The sequence below is a fragment of the Candoia aspera genome, chromosome 6, assembly GCF_035149785.1.
Source record: "Candoia aspera isolate rCanAsp1 chromosome 6, rCanAsp1.hap2, whole genome shotgun sequence".
Lineage (NCBI taxonomy): Eukaryota > Metazoa > Chordata > Lepidosauria > Squamata > Boidae > Candoia > Candoia aspera.
The window spans coordinates 82,506,766-82,533,174 of record NC_086158.1 but is presented as its reverse complement, the minus strand read 5'-3'; the positions used below and the strand labels follow the sequence as shown (position 1 = coordinate 82,533,174).

General features: G+C 39.0%; 1 long non-coding RNA gene across 1 annotated transcript; it reads left to right on the top strand.

The window, feature by feature from the left end:
* Positions 1-902: 902 nt before the first annotated feature.
* LOC134499511 (uncharacterized) lies at positions 903-26,100 on the top strand. The gene is made up of 6 exons (XR_010068157.1): positions 903-929; positions 5,624-5,659; positions 8,530-8,556; positions 11,654-11,704; positions 22,433-22,468; positions 26,073-26,100. It is a non-coding gene; the product is annotated as an uncharacterized LOC134499511 (long non-coding RNA).
* The last annotated feature ends 309 nt before the right edge of the window (positions 26,101-26,409 follow it).

Below are 26,409 nucleotides of genomic sequence, written 5' to 3'. Positions count from 1 at the left end.
AAAAGAATGAGTGGAGAAACAATGACAGCATAGCAGCGTGAAGGGGATCTAGGTGAGTGACAGTTGGAGACAGACAGAAAATTAAAGTAAGAAAAAAGGATGGTAGAGAAAAGAGAGATGGGGTTGGAAAAAAGAGGAAGGAAAGGTACAAGTCTGGTGGTTAAGGAAGCTATTGAAGAGAGGACTTAGAGAAAGCTAGGATGTGGGACTGTGTGTCTGATGACTATTTGGTCAATAAATATATTCACAGGCTTTAAATCATGAGTTTGTCCAGTCCAGCTGGATTCTAGGAATAACACATTCCAACTTTTTGGCATTGTATTACAAAAAACATTCAAATAAATAAAAGGAAGACTCCTATTGCCCTTTGTAATTTAGTAGATGGTAGCTGCAGGTTACCTGGGGAAATATTAAGTGAAGTGTAATATTTCCTAAACAACATGATGATTTGATACAAATGTGAGTTAATCCCAGGGTAAAAATGAATTATAACGTACTAGTTTGTGGGTAGGGGACATGAGACCACTGAAAACCCCCTGTTTTTGTAGGCTATTTTATGTTGTGGGCTTTTGGCTGTAACAAAATATTTGTTCAGCCACTTCTCCAACCTTAACCCTACTATGAACCTCAGGATATATCAAGCTGTCTGTGCAGAATTAGATTATCCATTAAACTAGCCCAGCATTTTCTTCTTTAACTGGGAACAGCTTGGCAGAGTCCACCTGAAAACTTTGCTTCCTACAGATGCTCAACTAGAGATACCAATGAACAAAATACCAAATACATGCTTTTTGTGGTATTCTTTAAGTCCAAGATCCAACTCTTTAACTGTTTCACTATTTAGATCCCCTTGTTCTTTGTGCCATCATCTCCTTTGTTCTGTGTCTGTGTTTTTTTTTCAGGGTCCTACAGGAAGACCTGGGCTACCGGTAAATCCGCCCCCAACCCCTTTTTTTTGTATTTTTCTTCTCTTTTCTTCCTTTCTTGCCACCTGCCATCCATACTGCAGGCTTACAAGTTGTAAATAGTGAGGAAGATTTAGGATGAGGGTGTTAAAAATGTGTTGTAAAGAGGGTTACATTTTAGAGATTGGGCTTAATATCAGACAATGGTCCCCAGAATACGATGTTCTGCCATAGCATTGGCTGAGGATCATTCACTTCCTTTTAAAGAAATAACTTTCCTAAGAACTTATTGTGCTCAGGGTGTTTCCTCCCGCACTTCTGTTTTCATACATGGATTAGCTTCTCCAAACCAGCTCCGGGAGAGAAAGGGTGTGTTTGTGAAAAGAATATACATCTGAGAATATAGCAAGACAGAACAACACTAAGCCAAGAATTTCAGATTCTCAGCATTTCCAGATTCAGCTAGTGAATTATTGTAAGCCTGTTCAAATATTATTTCAAATATGGAAATTATTTGCAGATACCTTGGAACAAACCCTATCATGTGGGAATATATACTTAGTGATACTAGGATGATCCATATGGAGAATAAACATGTGACCAAGCAATATTTTAATTAGGACTAACCAAATATATACAGATTTGTGGGCAATCTTTTGAAGTTTCTGCATTCATCAGGAAGACATTACCTCCCCCCACCCCCAAAAGGAGATGAAGGGAGAAAAGTTGGCATGAAGCACATAGAGACAGAATGTCAAAATATCAGAGAAGAAGAGAAATGTGTTAAACTGTACTAGATATCAAACAGATTAAATTTGTTTTGTCTAAGTGGTAAGGAGATGCCAGTTAATTAGATGTTAAGTGGTCTGGGTTATTTTTTCTTTAGGAACTTATGTCATAAAATTCCATGAACAAAAAGATGGGTTTAGTCCAAACCAAACTGCAGGAGAATTGCTTTGAGGCAAGAGGCCAGCCTCCACATTCAGACAGCATCATAAAAACCTATCCATCATATTTATGGGAGGGTTAAGTATTAAAGAAGCTGCCTTGAATTGGTCAGCCTTTGATTTATATCTGAACTTAGAAACCCTTAGCCTATCAGTCATGTTGGATTACAACGGACCTAATCATTGACCACTGATCATAATGGATGAGACTGATAGGAATTAGAGTCTAGCAATATCTGGAGGTTCACACATTCCCCATCTTTGAGTTTTGTAGATGTGCACTGCATCTGGGAGTATGTTGACTGGAAATCTAATTTTAGCATCTTAGAGGAGTTTCCCAGCTCTGTTATCTAAGTGACCTTCCTCGAGTGAGGTACTTGGAGGTCTTACTGCTGGGAAATCTGAAACTTCTGAGTCCTTGCAATTTTTGGTTCATGTTCTACCTGTGGCAGAAAGCCAGTGTGGATCCTTCGGAACACTGTAGTACAAAAAACAGATACATAAAAATCAGAGAAATTATATAGACTCATTTTTTTCTCCTTTCATGTTCTGCTAGCCTTCCAGAGAGGAGCAAAGAAGCTATGTTCTGTTTCAGCAAAGAAAAGCACGCATGCACTTTGCTGCGGCATAGACACCTTGCACAGCCTCCTAATTATGTGGTTTTTGAGGCATGCAATTGCTTGCCGCCATTCACTTTGCTTTTATCAGTTGAGGTGGCTGAAGGACTAGGACAGAAAATCATAAATGGCTCTACCACTGAGCAATAGGCAGATAACAAGGGACTTCCTTGGCCTTGGTGGTAGGCATGGAAAAGGCTGCATATATAGCACAATGGAAGCAGCTGCAAGAGAGTTAGACCCAGTGATATAATTGGCCCAGAGCAATTCAAGATACTGCCTGGTTTGTTAAAATGATGACACAAGCACCATGATATTATTGTACAAAGGAGACAACTTAGTACTTGCATTGTGAAGTCTGATACAAGTATATAAGTCACATCATGTACATCCTGATGCCATGACACATATGCCATCATACACCCTCCCCTTTTGCCTCTTCTGTGAATGCCTGTTTACCCACCATTTGCCAATAGCATCCCTGCACAATGCTGGAAGAAATGTCACTCCTTCCAACAGACTGTAGATATCCTTCTCCTTCCATCATTGTCCACCAGGTTGGTCATGTACCACTTATTTTAGTCCCTCCATAATGGATTCACCTATTTGGGTGAAATAAAGTTGAAAGAAATTAGGAACAGATGGATGGATGGATGGATGGATGGATGGATGGATATCTTGTAAAATCTCTATTAATAAGGCTGAGTGATTGTGCAACAGAAACCTCATCTGGAAGGCCATCTTCTAATAGCAACTATTGAACTCAATCATGCAGCTATTTTACCTTGGGAAAGTTTGCCCTTACATTTCCTTCTGATTCATCACTAGACTCAGCCATGTTATTTCTTTCACTCACATAAGCCCACAAAAGTCAATAGTGTAGATGACAATAGAACCAAGTTGCGGTTTTTGATAAGCAGTAGGGACCTTGGGAAAACTACCAGACTATAATTTTTCATGCCAAGTCTATGTGAAAGCACAATATCTAGTTTAGCTTTCCCACTCAGGTTCAAATAGTAAATTAAAAAGTCCTTCATCAATTATGAAAGGTGTTCATTATTATACAATATATGGATGTCACAATTTATCTTATTTTAATTTATTTATTGGTCAAATTTATATGGTCACCCATCTATCCAGACTGATTTGGAAATGACCACAACTGATTGGTTAATCCAAAAGTGAGGATATGACAAACTGAAACAATACAGTAACAACCCTTAAAAAACAAGACATGGAACTGAAGGATCTGAGCGTACTAAATAATAAACAGAACATAAAACAATACATATGTAATAAAAAGCTAAAACAAAAATATCTATTTTTAGTTTTTGTTAAAATGAGTATGGCTACAAATGGGTTTGAACACTCTTGCCATTGGTCCTAATCCAATACCTTAATCTCTGTCTCAGTATAAAATATTAAGAGACAATTTGCTGTATTGTTTATTTCCTAATGTTTGTTTACATTATCTCATGTATTTTACTCTGTCTTCTCCAGAGTCAATAAATCCAAGATAATTCTTTTCCTGACAGTAGAAACATTCAACATGAAGCTCTAATGATATCATGAGTCTATTGACATAATAATTTTTACTATCACTAAGGATCAAAAGTATGCTCAGCCAGGGCCGCAACTAGGTGGGGGCAACTGGGGCATGTGCCCCGGGCGCCATGCTGGTGGGGCGCCAAAATGAGCGCTGGGGGGGATGCCAAAATGGGCGCGGAATCCATGTTTGCCCCGGGTGACACAGACCCTAGTTGCGGCCCTGTGCTCAGCTTCCTAAACCAGTTTGTAACTGTTCTGCTCCAAAAGATAAGGATAGTTTGGTTCAATGATTCATACCTTTAGATAAAATAGGTGATTTACAAATGCTAACCAGCAAGCAAACAGCACAGAGCCCAGGATATATTCCCTGAAAACCTTAAGAGAGGAAAGCAGAGTATAGCCCTTCCTTTTTAATTTTTTTTTCATGATATTGTATACTATTTGGCTGCTTTGGTGATAAACATTATAGAAACATGATAGGTCATCAGACAGGAAATGTTGAATTGATAATCTAGGAATCTTATTCCACTTTACTATAAGGTCATAAGCCTTATTCATAAATGAATGCATTTCTTGTCATCATGTTTATAAGCACCCTGCTCTCATAAGCATCTATTGCTTGTTCTTAATGCTCTAAGTGGGGATGCAGGTGTAGTGCAATTCCATTTGAGCCCAGCATGTAGTATTTTGAGATGCAGAAATCAAATTGTCTCTCATCTCATGATCTGATCTGATCTGATCTCATCTCATCTCATCCTCAATCTCATCTCATCCCTCCCTCCCTCCCTCCCTCCCTCCCTCCCTCCCTCCCTCCCTCCCTCCCTTCCTTCCTTCCTTCCTTCCTTCCTTCCTTCCTTCCTTTGCATGGCATGTTTGTAAGTCTTATGGTTACAAAGATTTGCTTGATTGTATGTTGGCAGTGTTTCCGAACAAAACCCATGTGATTTGTTATATAAATATCTGTTCCACATAACAATATTCCAGTCCAGTCTCTAAATATTTAGATTTACTAAAAAGACTAAGAACCAGTCTGCAACCCTCTCACTTACAAATATATGCAGACAAATGGGAAGGGATTTTATCCAGATGCTCAGTGGATAAGGATCTTCCAGTGTTGCAGCCAATGAGTGCAATAACGTGAGATGACTGAGAAGGCATTGGATACATGCCTTTCAATATTTTTATTCAACATGTTGTTATAAATGTATTCAATATTGGTCCAATTATTACAGGAACATTAAAAAAGGAGAAAAAACTGAAAAGCTACAGACCTCTGAAAAGCTGCTTCTATAAGTACAAATTTAACCACCCAGAGTCCTTCCAGTGGAAGGAGATGGGCAAAGGCAAATTTGATAGATAAATAAATAAATAAATTGTGTTCGTACTGTGAGTGTGGTTCTCCATCACTCATTCATATATATATATATACACACACACACACACACACACACACATACACAGTCTTCCAAACACCCACTCATATGGATAAAATCCAAAGTAATCAGAGTAATTATCAAAATGTTCATGTTTAAGTTAATTTGTGTCACTTTTTATCATCACATGTGGTCAATTGCCAATTACCCTCTGATTTTGCATTAATTATTAGGGAGACAAAGGAGCCATGGGGATCCGTGGACAACCGGTAAGTCTTAAATCACTTACCTTTATCTCTTATTACTGCTTCCAAATCAACTGCTACTAAACTGATCTATATACCATGTGACAGAGGAAATTTCAGTTACTGACGCTATAGTCCTATATGCAGTATGTCTACTCAGAAATAATCTCTAATTAGTTTGATAAAACTTACTCCAAGACTTCAAGTGTGCACAAAATTGTGGCTTAATTTATTTTCGTATTTATTTCATGACAAGTACAAATATATATATATATATATAATATTGCAATTAAAATCTTTCTCTTGCTCAGAAATACAATGATTCCTGGATAGATCATGAACAGTGCTAGTCTGGAATTTATTACATGGAAACTGAATCAGCATAGGTCGCAGAAAGTCTTTCAGAATATAGTATTTCTTTGGAAGACTTATTTTAGTAGCAGGTTTGGTACATGAATGAAGGCAGAGAGGGGTTGCTTCCAAGTATTTATTTCTTCTCTCTTTTCAAGAATTGAGAAAAAGTGCATAAGAAATTATGCTCTTAATGAACATTATGCAGCCATCACTATCAGCCTTCTTCCTGTTTCTAATGTATACTAAAGTTGGGAGAATAAACTTTAATGTCTTTTTGTAACCAAAAAACTATTACAAAAATGGTCTGACATTTTTACTCAAGATGCATTGAACTCAGTTTTTATAGTTATGATTGGAAATCCACCACACACTCTGTGTGCATCTACATGCACTGGGAAATAACAAGATGGATAAAGCTTCATTGATGGTCTTGAGAAGTAGGAGAAATTGGAAAGAATTAAGGAGAGCTCCATCATAATTTATTCAGAGCAGTGAATCTGCTCTAAGCATGACTAAGTCTGGATCCAACCCTGAGCTATGAGAATCATAAAAAGAATAAAAGATCAGATCACATGATGGGAGTCTGATAAAACTACATACAGTATGCTCATCCTCCCCAGAAATATCCCATAACAAATTCAAAATATTTGCAAGGTTGCCCGGGGAAAGAAGAGGGCAAACAAATGCTCACATCCACCGAGGGCACACTAAGGGGTATAAGCCCAATAAAGGTCAGTGCTTTTAGACTGAAGATTACAAAAAGAAGTAAGTACAAGAGCAGATTGGTAGTTTTATTCTCTAAGAATTTCAAGGAAATATTAAGTAGCTTTATTTTCTAAGAACTTCAAGGAAAGACTGTTTTAAAGTAAAGATACACTTACATGCATGCTCATATAGAAATTCTAGGCACCATCTAGAACAGCTGGCTTGAGCTATTTATAAATCCAGTCCAATCCATCCATCCATCCATGCCCTATTTAACCCACCGCCATCAACTCAAGGGCAGTGAATATCCTTTTAGTCAGTTACAGAATAATTCTGATTTATGTTTTGTGCAAAATATTGAACATTTATTTTATGCATCTCTTAATGATATGAATATAAAGGAGCCCACTTTTTCTGAACTGATTCTTCCAATATCATTGATGTTATTTTAAAGGGGCAAGGAAAGGAGATGTGATCTTACTAATGCATGCTGCTAAAACCATCAGGTCTACCACAAGAGGGAAGTATCTTGCCTCTGCAACTTGACCTCACCATGTGAAATCCACTCATCACCAACAAAAAACGGTGACGCATGGTAGATTATTAACTGATTTCTTGGGACCCTTTACAAACACACACTCCCACACTCGGCTTTCCAGTTGTGGGTAGCTGACTCTTCACCTTATTCCCAGATATTGATTGGGTTGCTATTGCAGTTGCAACCCAATGGAGGTGGCTTACTTACACAACAGGTTGTACTATGGTGGGTTCTCTATTGTGCAACATCACACCACAAGATATAGCACAAGAAGCACAGGAAGGTCAACAGCTGAGAGGCTACACTCTAAGAGGAATATTTTGGTATATGAAAATAGTCTACTTCAGTGTTTCTCAACCTTGGGAACTTAAAGATGTGTGGACTTCAACTGCCAGAATTCCAGAATTCCCCAACCAGAATTCCACACATCTTAAAGTTCCCAAGGTTGAGAAACACTGGTCTACTTAGCTTAGTAGTCTCTTCTCTGATTGGCAGACTATCATGAAAGCCTCAGGCAGTAGCCTTTCCTTGTCTTCCTGTCTGAGATCCATGAGAATTGAAAAGTGAAACAGAGCCTTCGTAGGTGTGAATTCTCAAACTGAGAGCTCTTCCACTATGCTCTCTCCATCACTGTCATACTCAGCATAAACAGAAGAGAGGTGTTTGTTATTAGAAGGAAGAACCCCAACCTGTTTGCTTTGTTTATTGTTTCTCTCTACCACTGTCTCCTAATTGTTCGAGGATATAGTTACACAATCTAGTATTCTTCAGAAGTCTTTAAGTAACTCCTCTAGTCCCAGCTAATATGACAATACCAGGGATAGCTCTCCTTCCACAATTTCTAGTTTCCTGTATGATCACATGCAATTTCAGGTTTTGGACAGACTAACAACAACAGTAACAGTACAATAACTCTATAAGAATGGACACACACATATACATTCAGTCATGTTGTTTCCCACCTCTAATGTAAAAAGTACATTTCAGAAACAAGATTTCTTTTTTCTCTGTTTAACTGGTTGATAAAGCTCCTGAGAGCCAACATTAAAAAAAAGAACTTTTGAAGGTGATTTAGATGGGAGGAAGTCAAAAGCAGGGTCTCTTCACCATGCTTGTATGTGAACATTAAACCATGCATGTTTCATTGTTTGTCTTTTCTTTTCCATTTTTCTTTTTGGGCATGTATGTGTATTTGTGCTTAGTGTGCCTTAACACTGACTCCTATGTTTTGTGTCTCTCTTTCTCTCCCCCTTCACCCTGTTGCATGTGGCTGCGACTGATATAAATGGTGGCCCAGGGAGTCAAGGGTCAACTTGGAGAGAAGGTGAGTCAGCTTCTTCCAGCTCATCACTTCAGACAGGGTTTGTCAATAGCTGTGGATCATTGCCACCAGACAGATTGTCATTGTGAATTAAATTGCAGCAAGTAACACATCTCCCCGGGGCTGAGAGAGGTTGTCCTGAAAAGTAGGCCTGGCCTTGCGGGACCAGAGATTTGCCTGGTTTCCTTCCCAATTTATCCCAAATCCTGTAAGCATGCGAGCAAGCAAGAAATTATTGCTGTTCAATCAGGGCCAAGACGAAGGAAAGCAGTTAGCCATCCCTGATCTTGAAAAGCTAGGCATGATTAGACCAGTTTAACACATGAGTGGGACACCATCAGAAAAAAAAAAAAAACATGTGGAGCTTCAACCATACTGTCATGGCCACCATCTTGATTTTTCTGACTATACCCTGTAAAATTCCCTGGGCTGTAGGCTAGACTAGGAAATTGGAAAGACATTCCAGAATGAAGTTGTGATTTCCATAGTGTTGCTATGAAAACTACGTGGACCTGCCCCCAAAAGACTTTATGCTTTTACCAATGGCCATTATTAAACACAAAGGCCAGCTTATTTTACACAAATTAATACATACAGATAAGAAATAGAGGGTTTAGTGAGGTTTTTTTTTTAATATTCTGTTGAAAAAGCCCACAGATGATCTAAGGCTTCAGAAATTTTGATTTGTTTACTATAATTTATACTAACATTGCCAAAACTTCTTTGCTCTGATGATCAGGTAAACCCACCATTTGCAACTGGCCTTATCTGATACTTTCTGGAACTATTTCTGGTTTCATAGCTAACAGCTGTGCTTGGTGCGTCCAGGAAAATGACATATGGAAATGTAGTTAACTCTACCAGCTGTGTCCTAGACAGCCCCACCTCATATGCAATTGATTGAGTCAGATTCACAGAATCCCAGATGCAAATTTCATATTTCATCTGCGAGGAAAGCCTCATCAAATAATTGAGGGAAGCAAATGAGAGAGGAGCCTTAAATATTATTTTCAATCCATGGTTGTGTTTCTTTTACACCTATTAAGAATGAACTGTGTATCCATTCCTTCCCTATCAGAGCCAAAACATTTTGACATGAATGGCAGGAGTGAATCCTTTATTCCACTGTCACCCCTTCTGTGAGGTGTAAGGACAAAGCAGTTTTTAGATGCAGGGCTTGATGGCTTTCAGATCATACAAAGCACAAGATGAAATTTATTCCCCAGTTAGGCCTTAAATATATTGGCCTTTTTACATAATATATTAAAATGAGAGCCAGTTTGATATAGTGGTTAAGGCATCAGGCTACAAACTGGGATTCTGTGAGCTCTAGTCTCACCTTAGGCACAAAGCCAGCTGGGTGGCCTTGGGCCAGGCACTTTCTCTCAGCCCTAGGAAGGAGGCAATGGCAAACCACTTCTGAAAAACCTTGCCAAGAAAACTGCAGGGATTTGTCCAGGCAGTCGCCAAGAATCGGACATGATTGAACAGATTAAAAAAACAAAACAGCTAAAATGAGGGGTGCTTGATCTCTTTCATTTCACCAGTTAGCTAACGTAAGTGTGTCTCATATTGGGCTGGGGCGCTACCCTAATAGTTGAACAGAATACAGCCTGTAAAGTCCACCAGCTGAAATAAAAATGTCCTGAAATGAAACTTTTTCCAGAATGGTCAGCAAATGTTCACTTAGTTAGAAAAATATAGGTTTGTCCAACTCTTCTTCAAATATCTTTCCAAATATTTGTGTCTATAAAACATTTGGGCAGCCTATAGAGTGCTTCCATATGAGGCTTTTCTTATGAAAAGGCATGGCCTCATTTGTGAATTTTTATTAGTGGAGTAGGGATAGGGTAGGGGGTCCATATTATGAAAACTTTCATGTTAATCCTCATGTGTTTTCCTTTCTCACATCTTTTTTCCTACAATAATCAGTTCTGTTAATGTAGAGAAAAGACAGAGTAGCTGTACAATGTATTTGGGTTGGTAGCACATGGAGCCATTTGTTGGGAAGTATGCATATCCCCGCCCCACCCCCACCATACATGCACACCATTTGTTTCCTGTAACTTTGCTTTCACAGTTGATCACAAACAGTTGTAGCCCTTTGATTCTACATTAACTTAAAAGTGTGCAAGTAAGCCCATGTTACCAGAGAAATGTTCAAGGGCCAGGGAGCCTAGGTAGACACTAAGTAGAAGAGCAGATGTAGAGATAATGATCAATCAACCTTAATCTCAAAGAAATTTGGGGAGCTTGTGGGAGGCACACAGCATGAAAAGTTAAATACCAGAAGTAAACTGTAAAAGTACTAAGGGGAGAACTGATATTTTGGTTCTTCCACTTCTGATGCTATGCTGCAGCAGTTCACACCCTGTAGGAATAACTTTTTTAAAAAGCCCTATTCTACAAATGTAATCAAAGGTGTATGGCGTTGCTGTAAGATCATTTATGTAGTCAAAAACAGAGACAGTGTAAAGCACTGTGTTCTCAGATCAACAAAAATGTTCTGAGTGCGTGCACCCATGGACATATATTGCTTGACAAGGCAAATTCCACAGCCCTTTACAAAACACAGGTAGCTTACCTCTTAATTACCCTTAAACCTCAGATTAAGCAAGGCAGCTTTGCAATGGAGAAGAATGATCCCTGGACATGAGATAAATTTGGCATCCAATAATAGTTTTTACAGCCATGAGGTGAGATTACTTTCCATTCCCAGGGAACTCAGAGTGGTGCTTTGATCTGATTCCAGGATAGATCCAAAATGGCTCCCTGTCTTGATTGGAAAAGGCCAGGGGACCTGCAGTTAAAACATGCTTTTAATCATGATGAAGAATATGTGTGTGTCTTGTTCTTTTTAATCCCCATTTATATAAATGTTTCATTTCCTCTTAGTATTTCCTTGGCCACAAATTCCTTTCAGACCTCTGTTCTTGTTCCCTTGAATTTTTTACTCCAAATACTCACTTTGGCTTTATTGCTTACCTTCATAATTGTCTCCTTGTTTTTTCTACCTCTTTTTTAATATTAATCTCTAACCTGTTTTTTAATTTTGATTTTGATCTTCCTTTCTACATACACATTCTCTTTCTCCCTGCAGGGAGCTCCAGGAGAGGCTGGCATGTCCATCATTGGTCCCCGCGGACCCCCAGTAAGTTGCTGTGTCCTCTGATGATTTCCCCTTAATGTTGAAAGGGTGTGGATGAATCACAGGAAAAGGTTAGGGAGTCCAGAGATCCTGCTGGAGTCTGTTTCCAAGGGTCTGTATTATAATGCGGTTTCCGCCAGTGGCTGTTTGTTTTTACACTGAAATTGCAGAGTATAGTGGTTAGAAAGTGCACCAGTCTCAGCACAAAACCTTAAAATGATTTTGTCGGCATTTTTCTCTCCTATGTTTAAAAAGGAAGAAAATCTTCCTAGATCTAAACAGAGAAACCAACCCCAATGTGGCAAATTATGCAATCTCAGCTTTTCAGCAAAGTACGAAGAAAATCAACCTGCTGGTAACAGTAAAGAATTCAAAGTCATCACATGAGAAAATTGCACATGCATAAGATAATTCCGCATGCATTGAAGGACACAGAGAATTCGGGACAACTGCAAAGGATGTGGGCAGTTTAGGATGTTAGCTACATCTGCCTTCCCATTTTTCCCAGCACACCTCCTTTTTAGTAGTCTGGCTACAAGATACTTCTGACCTGCCTTTTCTAGTCCATTCTTGGATACCCTGTTGCATAAAATGATAAAACCACTTAATTTGAATTTGAGACCACTCTCTAGAGAACACTTTTTCTAAGTTGTACTGGGAAAAATCTACTGGAAAGCAAAATAGTTCAGGGCTGTGACTGAAAAAGGCATGCATTGTGTCTGTATTATCGGTACTAGGAAGGACAGGGGAAAATGTTCTTTTCTCAATCCGCGAATTGATTGCAGAAATTATTTAGCTTAATGGTAGGCTGGTGATAAGCATTAAGGAGCATCTTGATAGCAAAGAAAAGCAAGGGGGCTGAATGATAGCATGCTTTGGACAGATGCACGATGGCAAATAGTTTCCAGATGGTTTTTTTTTTTTTTTGGAAGCAAAGGGAGGTGAGCACTTGCAGATCCAGAGCTTTTCAGCTAGTCAATATTACTTGGGGTTTTTTGGCTTCAGCAAAGCAGCTTGCTCAGCATGGCAGAAACAGGCCCTCTCTACAATTTGGCAGTTCCCACAATTCTATTACGGACGTTTGAGGAAGGGAAAGCACAAGGCTTCTGGGAATCTGTAATGCCTGAACTTTTGCTCTGGCCTTTTTATTGTCTCCTGCCTAAGAAGGTATCCGAGGCCAAGCTGCACCCTTTCCGAGTTACCTTGTGCATTCTTTTCTTAGCCATAGGAATGGTAAAAAAGAGATCAGATTTTCCTTTCTTTCTAAGCTAGGTAATGGACAGAGCACTGAATTTATTGCAGGGCATCTCCTTTGGTGCCTCACCAACAGCTCTAGGTGGTTTTATGTATTCCATCAAAGCAAATATGACTGAATTATTCTTTAAAAAAAAAAAGAAGTAAAGTGCTCCAGTCATCCTAGCATTCAGTATTTTTTTAAAAAGTCAATTAGGTCAATTTGAGACTTTTTCAAAGGAGATTTAGATCTTAACTTGATGGCTTGTACAATGTTTTTTGTAAGTGGAAATGTACTGTATGTTCCATGCAGCAATTGCTTTTAAGTATGCAGGAAACAATTCTAAGGTGCCTTGGAAGCTTAAGAAAAAATTTTCAAAGAAGCATTTGGCAGACATGATTCCCACAAAGAGAGCATGTCCATTTTTATCACTCTTCTCCTGTAACATGCAAGAGATCTGAAGTAATGTGGTAAATTAAGTGGCCATCTTATCCTATAAAATGCCCCAGAATGCTCTGCTGAGGTTCAAGATCTGATGGCAGGTAAATCAACACAGTAAAGATTGTCTAAAGATAGAAGGTTAGAAAAGAACTATAATGAAGATCAACCTCGGATATGGAGACAGCACCATTGATCCATATACAAAAGGGGTGGGGCTTCAGTTGCATTGCTGCAACCGCCATCTTGGATTTTTTGACAGCCCCTGTGAATGCTGCTGACCTTGAGGCCACTTGGACCATTAAAATGATTTTAATATAGTAGGACCTTTAACATCATTTGTAATGTCTGTTGGAGTTTCTAACTTCAAAAAATTTACCAATGCAACCGAAAAAAGGGTCTCTTTCCCATGAAAACTAGGCTATAGAATCCTTGTAACTTGGGTATAGATGTGAACTTATCTAAGTGCAAGTATTCTTTTTAATAAGTTATTCTTATTAAGAATTAACCGTTAAGTACAAGAAATATTTAGCTTTACCACGTGAGACATCATTTTGTTCTGAATGCAACTTCTATTAGATAGAAGATAGAAACTGTAGTAAAAAAAATAATCATCTCAGCTAGGACCGGAGCACAATCTTAGAGTGTCCTAAGTTTTCAAAAGGAAAGATTTGACACTTCCCTTGTCTCAAACTTTCTCATGAAATCCTGGAGTTGGAAGAAACTGCTTAAAGCTATCAAATCCAAATTTCTGCTTGGTACAGGAATCCAGAATAAAGCATCCCTGACAGATGATTGTACCGTCTGTCTATCAGCTATCTGAACATACCAACTCACCATCTCTTTTGCCAATTGGTTCTGTTCATACCATTAAATACGTTTTTCCTAACGTCAACAAGATTCTGCTTTCAGGTAACATAAGGCTATCGTGCCCTGCCTTGCACTTTGTGATGAAAAAGAACAGGCTTTGATTTTCTTCTGAGTGACACACCAGGTATTTTAAAAGTGCTGTTATATCCCATTTCAGTCATCCTGTCTCGAAGCTGAACATACCCAGTTCCCCGAGACTCTCCTTGTAAGACTTGATATACTGTTCTCTGATCATCCTCACTGCCCTTCTTTCCACTTGTAGTTTAAGTCACTTAAAATGTGCCCAGAACTGACATGGTATTTAAAGTGGAGTCATCCGCCCAGTACAAATATAATGGAATTATTATCTCTCATGATTTCAAAGCTATTCTTGCATTTATACAGCCTAACATTACTTTGCCTTTTTACAGCCACATCACATCGCTGATCTATGTTCAGTTATTGTAAGATCTTTGTTGTCATCTCCACCTTTTCATCCACATCATTAATGGAAATGTTAAAAAGTACCAGGCTTAGGTGTGATAGATATCACGTGGTATCCTACTTGATATCTCACCAATTTTGAGGAAGGACCGCTGATTAATACTCTTGTTTTTAAGCCTGTGGATCTATATAGTAGACATGTTATCGCATCCTTAATTAAGTAGCTTACTACTGTGACTGGAAAGACATAGGGTACTTCATTAAATGTTTTGCAGGATATTGAGCAAGATATATTAGGTAGAGCATTTGTACAACCTACTATAGTATTTTTTTATGACTATGACAAGAACGGTTTTTAGTAATCACTGCTTTGTTCTGGTGTGCAAAGCATTTCTAATTTGAAACACTCTGTTTTAATCAAGCAGTGATGAGCTTTTGGGCTGAACAGCCATGTTCTAGTTTTCTGGTGTCATGACCCTGTTTTAAGTTTAAAACAGCTGTCCTGAACTTAGCAGAAATGTTCCAGCAAAGATTCTGGCTGTGCTCTGAACTTGACAGGGGCCCACTTCAAGCTCAAAATGTTTCTACGTGCATGCATGGAAACAAACATACATACATTCATGCATATGGATTTTCCTGCTCCCTTTCAGAGTAATCAATATTATGCAAGGCACAGAAAAGAAGTAATCAGTAATTAGCAACATACTAATTAATAGTTCTCTTATGTACAATTATTCCCTATTTATAAAAAGTACAGAAGCCATTAGCTTCTAAATAGGGAATAATTGTACATAGGAGCTATTAATAAACTATGGGTTGGACAGTTTTTCCAAGTTCTTTATGAAAACTGAAGTTATGTGTCAGAATTCTTGCTGGTTGCATCTTAATCTTAATGTTCCTGGAGAGTGAATGTCACTGGAAATGAAAAGGGAAAAATAGACACAGAATGAGCTGGATGTTTGCCTTCATTGGCTCCATCTATGTGAATGTGAGATTTGCACAGGCCACTCTTTTTAGTATAGCCTGGACCTGAGACATTTCTGGTGAACAATATCCCTGAGACACTTACATGTTTTGAGTTTATATTTTATGTACTGTATATCATTTGAAGCCAGCCACATGGATGAGATGAATCTTGTTACAGTACTACCTGGATCCCCACCCTGGTTTCTTCCAGCAACTTTATCTATATCACTATCCATACCTATCTCTCCTATTTTCTTAGATTAACAAATGAAAATATAAATAAAGATAGATAGATAGATGAATAGATGTATCTAGTTTATATCAACACTCTTCACTATATTTCTCCATACCTTTTTATCCCTGCAAACCATATTTGCTTCCACCCATGACTATACACCTACTGATATATTGCCTTTTGTTCTCTAAATGTGTCATCTCTCTTTCTCTCCCAGGGACTCATCAAGTCACACAGCCTTTCAATAATCAAACCACAACATTTAAACATTTCGCCAGTTATTCACTTATAGTACATCTGCAGCCTTTCCAGTTTTCAGCACTCTCGTAGCATTTGACTTCCTTCCCGTTATTTTTCCCCCTTGGAAACTAATATTGATAGCATTCCTTTCAATTCCACTCTTAGATATATTACTGATGTTTCTATATAATTTGTGGAACAGTCAAGATGGCACTCATTCCCATGTTCTGACACATATTTTAGCTTTTTCTTACGTAATTAAAACTGCACCTTAAATTCCCTGTGTGCATTCATCAATTCCACTTTGCAAGATCAGACTTTCTTTCAGATCCATTACATTCTTCCCCTTTCTCTTAGTGTCACAGACATACAATATATCTATTTTTTAAAACATTTATTCCTCTTACGTTTCAAGCTGTAGTCTTCCATATGCCATGGTCATCAGCAGGTTGGGTCCACAGATAGTGATGTCCTCTGCCCATCATGTTTTGGGTCAATCAAGGCTTTCACATAATAGTGTTTTGAAAGATAGAGTAAAATTAGAATAGGTTACCAGCTGTCGAGGGACGCGGTGGCGCTGCGGGTTAAACCGCTGAGCTGTCGATCGGAAGGTCGGCGGTTCGAAACCGCGCGGCGGGGTGAGCTCCCGTTGCTTGTCCCAGCTCCTGCACACCAAGCAGTTCGAAAACATGCAAATGTGAGTAGATTAATTGGTACCGCTTCGGCGGGAAGGTAACGGCGTTCCGTGAGTCATGCTGGCCACATGACCCGGAAGTGTCCTATGGACAACGCCGGCTCCAAGGCTTTGAAACGGAGATGAGCACCGCCCCCTAGAGTCGGACACGACTGGACTTTACATCAAGGGAAACCTTTACCTTTTTACCAGCTGTAGTCATATTCACGGCATGCGCATCATTCCCCAGTAACAGTTAGGATTATATCAATCCATTTTGACACATTTGTACAATGCAACAGAGACAAGCTTTACCCCAAACATGCTAAGCCTATTCTATGCGAACTAGGATCTTTACTCTAGAGACTACTTGGTAAGCCAACAGTTTGTTGCCTGCACCTCACCAGCTAGGAGGTATATGCTGTGTACTAACACACCCTTAGACAGCAGGGTTGTCTTGACCTTAGCAATGGCCAGAATAGCATCAGGATACTTCTGGTAAGGTTGTTCGGTTTTGAACCTGAAACAAATGTCTTGAAGTTGAAACCTTATTTTCAAGATGGGTCTTCCTTTCTCTCCTTTCTGGAGATCTTAAATAATAATAATAATAATAATGATAATAATAATAATAATAATAATAATAATATATTAACATATAATAAAGCTCCTCCTCCCTATTGTTTCTGTTCCTTTTGAACAAGTAACATCCTTTAGTTGTTCTAGTCCAATCATGAGAATCATCCTACCAGGTCTCAATTATATAAACTAAATCATGCATTGGCCTTCTGTTGCAAGAGTACAAACTCATCTTGCTTTCCCATACTTTAAATGTTGGTTTATAGGCAATGAAAGTTGCTAACTTTATAAATCAATATTCAATATTTCAGTGATTTAATGGCCACCAGTTTAGTTACTTATTTTTTCATGCTTAGTACTTATTTGAAATTCTTACTTTTAGATTTTCAGGTCCATTTTTCACAGGATTCAGTTTATAGCCCTTCTGTCCATATTTCTGTCACACACAGTCTTCTCTATCTTTGGGAAATGTAAAACATCTCATGTAAGCAATCCATCACTCAGGCAATACAGACCATGGTCTCAGAAACTGAACCTCTCCCATTGACATCATTTCCTGCAACATTCTTCTTTCATTTTCCAGTCTTTTTCCATGGACTGAAAGGATATTTGGAAAGACACCTAAGCTCAGTTTCTTCAACTTCCTTCCTAGAACTTTAAAGTCCAAAACAACACAGCAGGTGCTCTGATGTGGCTGTTCCTAGCAGTATCATTTGTCCCCATGAGTGAGATGGAAAGGACACCATTCTTCATTCTCCCAGGAAAATGCACAATTTGTGAGCCTGTTTCTCCCCTTATGGAGTCACCAACTGCTGTCTTCTATGTTCTCTTGCAGGTAACAGTTGCATTACTTCTCTTCCAGGCTCTGCCTCTCATATCCTATTCATCCTGCTTCCTCTATGCCTTCCCTGGAGACTAACAGTCTGTAAGCAGTTTCTGAGTTCCAGCAGTATACAATATGTTCTTGTTTGGGCTGTTATTCTCATCCTTTGGGCTTGATTCTCTGGCCTACAGAGCAGAGGATTGTACTCGGTGTTTGTACCTCCTTTGCTTAGCATTATTTATTTATTTATCATATTTGTATAGCCGCCCATCTCACAAGAAAGTGACTCTGGGCAGTGTACAACACTTAATTAAAGAACCCTCCCCCCAAAAGTACATATAAAACAGTCATAATTCAAAATTATAAAACTATAAAAAAGCACATAACAAATAAATCCTTGTTGCTTTTTAGAAGCAGAAGTTTGGCTCTGGTTGCTGTAATCCTTTTACCTTTTTTTTACCATTACATTTTTCATTTCCTGAAAATATTTGCCATATTGTTGTCAGACAGAAATGCAAACATATTAAAAGCATTACAAGTCACAACCCCAGAGTCATGTCCGTTCATCTTTACTTCATTTTTTTGACGTTTGCTCCACCAATAGAAAGGTTTTTGTTTCTTATTTCCTTCTGGGGCTCTCAGATTAATCAAGTACATGTGATACACTTGGAAAATTTGTTAGGGAAGACCCCTTTATATTCCTCTGCTGAATTCCACTGCCCCATTCCTGTTAGGTCTACCTGATTGCTCACACTGTGAGCTTGCTCTTTCAGACTGGCTGCCTTATATTCCCTCTACTATCTCTCCAACAGCCTTTGCTTGCTCAGTAGGAAACAACCTCCCAAGCACACAGTGGGGAATCCTCAACATTTTATTGAACAGCTGTGGCAAACATTATCAACTTGTTCAAAGCCATATTTGTAAATCTGGGAATAATTAATGACCATTATTTACTACCATATTTTCAGAACAATTTTCAGCATGTAAATAAGTCATACATTGCTCATTATATTTTTAAACTATTTGCATAATAATTGGCTTGTAAATAAAGCTAGTTTGGATGCATCAAGGAACTTCATTTAATTCAGAAGCAGTAATATATTCTGGTTTTTCTGCACCCAAGTAAAAGAACAAATTGAGGAAAGAAAAAGACTGCAGAAGCCTGAAGCTAATGCAAATCATTTTATTGTAATTAGGTGTCATGTCCAAACCTGGCAATAAAAATTTTGTAACAATTAAAACATATACACAGCAAACATGACAATATCAATTAAAACAATAGAACAGCAAACCAATGCATGAGTGCTTATGATAGAAGTGCCTGTGGTTTGAATGTGGTACCACCCATCAAAGGGCTGTTCAGACAGAATGCTGCTGTCCAACTTCAAACACCAGGCCATACAAAAACCAAAAACCAAAGGGATTTTACATCCCCGTAGGGTATACTTACAGTAGTCTGAGCAAATCAAATGATACAGCCACTAATATACAATATGGTGACATCGCCCAAACATAATTAAAAATACAAAAAAGCTGTCTAAATCCCAGAAAAGCATATTTTTACACATGTGTGTCAGAGATAAACTTTGTCACAAATGATATTATGGTAGACGGAGAGAGATGAGAAAGAGAGAGAGAGAGAGAGAGAGAGAGTATTTGTGAGAACAAATACCATGAAGTTGTTAAAGTGGACTAGGAGTGAGGAGTCCTATGTATGCTGGCTGGGGAATTCTGGGAGTTGAAGTCCACATGTCTTAAAGTTGCTAAGGTTGAGAAACACTGTTCTAAAATGACCCCAGGTGCTGCAAACTACACCAAAAATACTGGGGTGAGCAAGCTTGAAGTTGTGACACATATGTAATTGATTCAGAAAGTTCAAACAAATTGGCTAGGGTTCAGAACAAGCCCTCTGCCTGGGTCTCTTCATTTTCCATCATTTATGCAAAACAAGAGTAGCTGAAGAACACTGGAAGAGGAATTAAGCATTAGATGCAATCCTGCATAGGCCTGCTTTCTTTTTCATCTCCTTCACATTGGCTCTTCATGGGTCTTAGATTAAGGCTGGCTATTTATGCATCAATGAAAAGGAGGTCAAAAAAGTACACAACTTTGCATATACAGATGCAAATTTAGAAATCATTGGTATAATTTTATTTGCTTCAACTCACCAAGGAGGGAAAATATTATGACTTGCTAACATTGTGTGCACCCTATTCCATCGAACCGTGGTGCTGACTATGATGGACAACTTTTCTAGTGCTTTACATTTAATCCAGGAAAAAAATAAATCCCAGAAGAAAACAATAGCAAGCCGTTTCCAAACCACTGACAAGAAAACTACATATCCACGGCCTTGTGGTCAATTGAAGATGAACCTGTTTCAGAGAAGTCTTTAAATCCAAATAGAAGATATTCCTTAGACAGCCATACATAAAAATGGGGCATGGGTCCAGGCCCATGCTATGATAGACGTCTGTTTTCCCTACCTGGAAAAAGGATATAGAGATGCTGGAATACTAGGTAGCATCCTTAGGGGCTGATAGGCAGGTAGTATCCTGGCAAATTAATGCTTTGTGAATGTGAATGAGAAAGTCCCTCCTCAAGAGCCATTTGGCATGAGCCAGCTGTGGGCTTAAATACAGTAAGTCTTTTCCTTCTCTGTATCCATTCTGCTTCCCTCCTTCAACTGACAATTGGCTCCCTTCTCCATCCTATAGACCTTATAAAACACTGAGACCTGGGGCTGATCTGTACTTCCTGTTTGCCCCACCTTGAGGATCGTCAGGTACCATTTTGGGAGGGTAGGAAGAGATGAAATTGCCCTCAGTCTCTCCCAGCCTGCAGAGGTGACCTCTACCTGTGTTCCCTTGTTCCACTTCAAAAGTAGTCCCTCCCACTCCCCCCCCCCTCCCTCAATGCTGTTGGAACAGGGCAAACTGATTGACCTGCCGCATTTCATTCTCTCACACAAATGCCATCATTCCAATTAGCTGGTGTATGTTCTGGCAGTGAGTTCCCTCTCCTTCCTGCCCCCTGTTCTCTGACTTTGATGGCCATTTCATACAGTACTGGGCTGCCTATGTTCTATCATTCCTTTAAAACTGTGTTTCTTCAAGTACACAATAGGTGGTCCTGAAAATATTTCTAATTAGAAAAGGGTTTCCTAAAGGTATTGTTTGTTTGGCTTCATTGGCTTCACCCATTGGCTTCATCCAGTACTTGGTAAGTCCTGTGCAGCTGAATTAGCTTTGCCCAAATTCTGCCTGTTTCCAAGGTTAGGCCCAAGTCACTTTGGTCATACCCAGAGAAGTCCGTATTTTTGGAATTAACAGATAATGCTTCATATGGTAAGCTGTTTGGATATGTTCCAGTGAACATCTGCACCAACCAAGTTCATCACAACATACATAGATGCAGGGGTAGACAACCTAGGGCCTTCCAAGAGTTTACATCTCCCCAAATCCCTTGCCATTGGCCCTGTTTTCTGAGGCAAAAGGCAGTTGAAGTCCAAAACGTCAACTAGAAGTCACTAGGTTGCCTATCTCTGGATGCTATATTTGAGATTTTGTGATGATGTGATGGAATCAGCAAGTGATATTTGATATTGCAGACTACCATACATCTGTTTGTTTTGGTTTGTCCAATTTGTTGCTTCTATACTGATTGGGGAATACATTTTCTACCCACTTAGTTTGGCTCCAGGGTGTGTTTACAACCACATACTGTATGCAATGCTCAACCTCTAAGAGACCCATCATTTGTGTGGCTTGAAAATATGTTCTGAAACTGAACCACATGGGTGGAAGGAAGGGTTTCTATATTGCTAGAAGAGCATGGAAGCAATTTCAGGGGCAGAAATTAGCCACATTGGGAACACTGTATTTAAGTAGGTTTGTCTATAACTTGGAAAAAGAAACAAAGGTAAGGTGTAATGGCCAATGAAAAATAGAAGGATTTTTAATGTCCATGCCCAAGTATAAAATTTATTTTGGGAATGACGAACAAATGCAGTCTATGAAATAAGGTGGTTTAGGATTTTTCTGTTTTATTTAGTAAATTCTGTCATCTTTGAAATAGCTTTAAGTTGTACAATTTGTTCTCCATAATCAGGAGTTAATCTAAAACAAGTGCACCCATTTTATCTGGCTAATGATGGAGCAGAGGGAATTTAAGCTTAATGGAAGTGAAATCGTAAAAAATGCTACAGCCTCACTTATTCCTTCTAATTTCTTGTTCTGCTTCATTTTATTCAGGGTCAGCCTGGAACAAGAGGTTTTCCTGGGTTCCCAGTAAGTAGGATCCTTAGTATAAATTGTTGAACAATTCTTACTGCACTGGTTTGAAAATGGTCAAGATGAAATTATACTATGTAAAATACATTGGGTTCTTTTTTTACATTAAAACAAACATTTTGGTCTGTTCCAAGATTTGACTGTTTGATTCAAAAGCAATCAATTGCATCATCTCTTCAAATCAAATCGTACCCCAAATGAACATATCAGTTTGATGTGCAAAATATAATTTGGTGTGGATTGATCTGGTTCAGTGTTTCAATCAATGCATTTAACCAGATCCAATATCTGAAACAGATCTGGGGTGATTTGCATTCCCCTATTCATTTTTACAATAAGGGTAACTAGTGACATTATTCTTGGATATTTCCTTCCACAATAATTCAACAAAATAAATGCTATAAGCTCAAACCAGCTGCAAAAATGCATAAATCGTTTGGCTTAACTTTCAGTTCTGTCAGTGAAAAGAAGAGTTATAGATCAATGCTCAATGAAATGATGTCTCAGAACTGAAACTCTAATCCAATGAAGTCCAATAAGAAAGAAGAATAAGAAAGCATTTGGGAATGCACCTGCCTGCCATGTCACACCAATTTATAAGTGAACTGATCAGACTGGAAATTAACAGCAGCAGGGAAAGAAAACTGGGAAAAGAAATGTAGGAAGAAATAAATAAGAGTAATTTCTTAACATTCTTGTGGTTTTCTACTGCATTCCAGTAGATAGTTGGCCATAATGCATAATGATCCTAAGTTACTCATATTTGAAGGGCTTATTCTGGAGCAATCAATCAGCCTATTGTTGATGTTATCTACAGATTCTGATTGTTGTTGTTTATTCGTTTAGTCGCTTCCGACTCTTCGTGACTTCATGGACCAGCCCACGCCAGAGCTTTCTGTCGGTCGTCAACACCCCCAGCTCCCCCAGGGACGAGTCCGTCACCTCTAGAATATCATCCATCCACCTTGCCCTTGGTCGGCCCCTCTTCCTTTTGCCCTCCACTCTCCCTAGCATCAGCGTCTTCTCCAGGGTGTCCTGTCTTCTCATTATGTGGCCAAAGTATTTCAGTTTTGCCTTTAATATCATTCCCTCAAGTGAGCAGTCTGGCTTTATTTCGTGCAGTATGGACTGGTTTGATCTTCTTGCAGTCCAAGGCACTCTCAGAATTTTCCTCCAACACCACAGTTCAAAAGCATCGATCTTCCTTCTCTCAGCCTTCCTTATGGTCCAGCTCTCGCAGCCATATGTTACTACGGGGAACACCATTGCTTTAACTATGTGGACCTTTGTTGTCAGTGTGATGTCTCTGCTCTTAACTATTTTATCGAGATTTGTCATTGCTCTTCTTCCAAGGATTAAGCGTCTTCTGATTTCCTGACTACAGTCAGCATCTGCAGTGATCTTCGCACCTAGAAATACAAAGTCTTTCACTACTTCTACATTTTCTCCCTCTATTTGCCAGTTATCAATCAAGCTGGTTGCCATAATCTTGGCTTTTTTGAGGTTTAGCTGCAAGCCAGCTTTTGCACTTTCTTCTTTCACCTTCATCATAAGGCTCCTCAGTTCCTCTTCGCTTTCAGCCATCAAAGTGGTATCATCTGCATATCTGAGATTGTTCATGTTTCTTCCAGCGATTTTAACTCCAGCCTTGGATTCCTCAAGCCCAGCATGTCGCATGGTGTGTTCTGCATACAAGTTGAATAGGTAGGGTGAGAGTATACAGCCCTGCCATACTCCTTTCCCAATCTTAAGCCAGTCCGTTGTTCCGTGGTCTGTTCTTACTGTTGCTACTTGGTCGTCATACAGATTCCTCAGGAGGCATACAAGATGACTAGGTATCCCCATACCACTAAGAACTTGACACAATTTGTTATGGTCCACACAGTCAAAGGCTTTAGAATAGTCAATAAAAATAGATGTTTTTCTGAAACTCCCTGGCTTTTTCCATTATCCAGCGGATATTGGCAATTTGGTCCCTAGTTCCTCTGCCTTTTCTAAACCCAGCTTGTGCATCTGGCAATTCTCGCTCCATGAATTGCTGAAGTCTACCTTGCAGGATCTTGAGCATTACCTTACTGGCATGTGAAATGAGTGCCACTGTTCGATAGTTTGAACATTCTTTAGTGTTTCCCTTTTTTGGTATGAGGATATAAGTTGATTTTTTCCAGTCTGATGGCCATTCTTGTGTTTTCCAAATTTGCTGGCATATAGCATGCATTACCTTGACAGCATCATCTTGCAAGATTTTGAACAGTTCAGCTGGGATGCCGTCATCTCCTGCTGCCTTGTTATTAGCAATGCTTCTTAAGGCCCACTCAACCTCACTCTTCAGGATGTCTGGCTCTAGCTCACTGACCACACCATCAAAGCTATCCCCGATATTGTTATCCTTCCTATACAGGTCTTCTGCATATTCTTGCCACCTTTTCTTGATCTCTTCTTCTTCTGTTAGGTCCTTGCCATCTTTGTTTTTGATCATACCCATTTTGGCCTGGTACAGATTCTGATAAAGACTGCAATTCAGATGTAGTCCAAACACAACTTACTTGGCTTTGAAGTAAGAAACCTAGATAACAGAATACTATTCCTTCTTTAAAAAAACCCATATAAAACTTTCTACATCTCCCTTTCTCTTCAATTTTCTTTTTGAGGTCTTGTGACTTTTTCAACAGAGAACATACCTGAAATTACGCTAATGCAGTGAAATCACTGCCTTTCTTTCTGCGAAGAAAGTTCAAAGATATTTGGCAATTTAGGGGAAAAATGCTATTTTCTGTTTTACAATTAAGTGATCAACAAGTTGAAACAGTTTCAATACATTTCAATCCTCTTCAGTAGGATTTGGTGGGGTAGGGAAATGAATAAGGACTGGCGCCTTTAAATGTTCCACAAAGGCTTCAAGGTCTGTGTTCTAATTCTTCCTTTCATGTGAAAAGCTGTGCTAGAGTTACAATTGTTATATGAGGTGCTGTACATGTGCCTTTGCAGCAAGCCCCAAAGATGGAAAAGTGATGATACCCAACGGTGACATCACAATACAAATCCTGCCCTTATGTACTTGTGGGCGGACATTTAATGCAATAACATACTTCATGCCACATCTACCAAGATGTAATGACACACTTTGTCACTAGTTCCCCTTCCCACAATTCTCGCTATATGTACCAACTGCAGTGTTAAAATAATAATAACCCAAGGAAATTTTAGTTCATGGAAGCTAAAACTTAGCAGTTTAGTACCAGATCAAATGATCCATTTTCATCCGTAGTAAAATATCACAAAACTCACTATGGTCATAACCTCACATGTAGTTCAACCATCAAATGCAGGGGACTTGCATACTAATAATCATGTGTTGAATTATAGTGGAAGACTCTATTTCTATAAAATCTACACCCATGCATATTTTAAATGTTGACTTCCTTTTTTTTTCTTCTGTTTTTGACATATTTATATCTCGGGCCCCAACATTGCATAATCAAGGTGATGGGCCGTCATGACAAGACAAAAACATGCTGAAAAAAGAAATCCTTGCTATTTAAATCAATTGATTACTGTCTCTCTCCTCACCCACCCACCCTTCTCTCCCTCTTTCTTTTAGGGTCCAATTGGTTTGGATGGCAAACCAGTAAGTGATTTTCCCTTGCTCTCATTCTTATCCTCTGGCCGTTGACACCCCCACCCCCATTGACCCTAGCCCCACATTTCTGTCCAGAAGATTTTTTTAGATGCTTATTTCAAAATGACCAGGAAAATAAGCTTGGGTGGGTTCATAGACAAAGGGGCAACAGCGAGCAGAAGACCATGAGACTTTCTGTAGGTTAGAAATTAACCTTTTGCAGCAATATTTAAAATACATCTCTCCTCCCCTCTCCACTGGTGAATAAACAGGAGAAGCCTAAATAGTTTCTGATCTTAGTGTTTTGAAAGGTTTACAC